At 39.3% G+C, this 2736-nt stretch overlaps 1 non-coding gene across 1 annotated transcript; it reads left to right on the top strand.

Moving 5' to 3' along the window:
• Positions 1-2295: 2295 nt before the first annotated feature.
• On the top strand, positions 2296-2426 carry LOC114635416. The gene has a single exon (XR_003713467.1). It is a non-coding gene; the product is annotated as a small nucleolar RNA SNORA17 (small nucleolar RNA).
• The last annotated feature ends 310 nt before the right edge of the window (positions 2427-2736 follow it).

The following is a 2736-nucleotide window of genomic DNA, read 5'->3' as shown; positions in this document are numbered from 1 at the left end:
TCTTTACAGTATGATGGTGTTACTGATGAGGAGTTTTAGTATTGGGGGATACAGAGTCTCAAGTGTCATCTCTTCTAGTCATGAAAAGCATGCAGTGGCAGAACTTAGTTGCATTTTTTTGAATTTTTGGCAAGAGATTCCCGTGGAGATCATATAACACCTCACTCTGGTGCTGAGACAGAGGGATTCTATCTGCAAACTGACACTGGGCCCATTGCTGACGACAACAACCACACAATCCACTGAACATGGAGAAGTCAGCTAGTGCCTACATGGAGGTTTTTCTATAAATTCTAGAGATTTTGTGAGGGATGATACCCTGCAGGCTATTAAAAGAGAAACATCCAACTCAGTAACAAAATCTTTGACCTACAGTAAGTTTTGCCTAGGCAATCTGTCTATGCTAGGGTAATGGTGACCCAGAATTTTTGGGAGTAGCCAACCAATGACTGTTTTCACTTATAGCCTATTCTATTGATCGAACCCATTTCTAACAATACTTGGGGACCTAAGAATCAGAGACTAGGTAGCCTAGATACCTGGAGTAGAAAAAACTTTGGATATCTTTAAAAAAAAGAAACTCAAATAATTTCTAAAGAAATTCAGTTCTGATCAAATATCAGTGTCCTCTCTATTCATCATCAGAAGTGTTCCTCTAGTAGCAGATGGGAACAGATGTAGAGACACACAACCAGACATTTTGCAGAGATTTTCTCTATCACTTCCTTCTACTCAGAGCTCGGGGAGTATAGCAAGGCTTTTGATGTCCTGCTGGACTTTTGCTAATAATGACACAGAGACATCTATATAGTTTAATGCTATTGGATTTTTGCTGGGGCAGTGTTTCATCGAGCCCTCACAACTTAACTCAACTTCTTCCCTGATGTTTTCCTACCACTGATCCTCTCCCCATGGCTGTCACTGTTTCCCTCCAGGCTTCAGTCACCTCCAGAAGATACTCCTGTAGAACAGGAGGCACAGAGACTATAAAAGAGGACAAAGGACACCTCGGGAACTAGGCTCTCTGAGTTAATTAAGCAATGGCCATAGGAGCTCATCCAGACTGAAACTCAAGTACATGGCCAATATGGGCCTATACCAGGTCTTTTGCATCTTTGTTTTCCCTATTAGCTTAACATTTTTATGGGACACTGAACAAGTGTGTCACTGACGCTTGTGCCTGATCTAGAAACCCTTCATCTCCTGTTGGGTTAGTGTGTTCAACTTCAGTATCATACCTTTTTCTTCATCTTACTATATCTTATTTTGTCACCTTTGGAAGCTCATTCGTGAAGTCTATTCTTTTCTCATAAGTGGCAGAAAGGGATGAATCAGGGAGGTAGAGGAGGTGAGGAGGAACTGATAGGAGGAAGGTAGGGCAGGCTATAATCAGGATAAATGGTATGAGAAAAGAATCGATTTTCAACAAAAGAAAAATATCCTAGCAACTGACAAAATGATCTATTATTACTTCACAAGTTGTGTATGTTGTCTGTTTCTCTTCAGTATCTTTCCCTCCCTAGACTTCAGTGAGTATCTGACCTAATCATTACTTATGCAGTCAACTCCAAATGTTTTGGAATTGTGGGTACCGAAAGGATTTTGAACATTACTAGAAATGTCTCCATTTAAAATGATAGGTATATGGAGAATTACTGGGATGATATTATATAATGAGTAAGCATTTTATGAAAATTAATACAAGAGGAGGAGTGGGTATGTTGAACAACAACCTAGTAGACAGAATAAAACAAGGAATGCACATCCACTATAGTGAACTTTAAAGGCTTTGAAATAAAATATATTTAAGAAGACCAAAGAAGTTGCAGTGGTCTCCTGCAGTCAGAGATTGTCTGTATTAATACTTTGAAATGACTATAAAATTCAAAGCCACCTATAAAAATTCAATACCACCCACATCCATCTTCCAACAATATTCTTCAGAGAATTTGAATTGTGTTCATTATTTAAAAGCATTTTCAAAACTTTAACATGTTAGGTTAAGTAGTACTAAGCAGTAGTGATTAATTTTAATGTTGGAGAAAATTGCTCTGTAATCTTGTCAAAATATGTTTTATGTTCATGAGTCTTCACTACATGGCCAAAGCTTAGGAATCTCCTTGTCTAGTTTAAGATTTGATAAAAGATTGGCTAATTATTCTTTGGTAATATGTGTTTCCTTTAAAAATAATACTTAGCTGTTTTGTTGTTGTAGTTTTTGGCTTTGTTGTTTTACTCTTCAATCGTACAGACCAGAATTCCACTGACATTTAATGATTTCAATTATTGACATGGTCTGCCCCTAGATCATTGGCAGGGTGGCAGTTGTGTCTCATGTGCCTCAGTATGTGGCAGAGAAGAGAGAGGCTATGTGTAAGCTCAGTGTTGTGGACTGAGAACATCTGAACAATGAAGAGTGTAACACAGGACTGAAGGAGCTGAAGGGGTTCTCAACCCCATAGGAAGAACAAGAATATTAATCAACCAGAACACCCACACACCCACACACACAGAGCTCGCAGGGTCTAAAGCACCAACAAAAAAGGACTTATGGAAGGATTCAAGACTCCAGCATCATATGTAGCAGAAGATACACTTGTGGGATATCATTAGGATTGGCCTTTGGTCCTTTGAAGGCTCCATGCCCCAGTGTAGGGGAGTGGCAGGAAATGTAGCCTGGTGTGGGTGGGAAGGTGGGAAATCCCTCATAGAAGCAGGGGAAGGACAGATAGTATA

Source organism: Grammomys surdaster, unplaced genomic scaffold (assembly GCF_004785775.1).
Source record: "Grammomys surdaster isolate TR1022 unplaced genomic scaffold, NIH_TR_1.0 103707, whole genome shotgun sequence".
Lineage (NCBI taxonomy): Eukaryota > Metazoa > Chordata > Mammalia > Rodentia > Muridae > Grammomys > Grammomys surdaster.
Note: the sequence above shows the minus strand (reverse complement) of the source record. Positions and strands in the feature narration are given on the sequence as shown.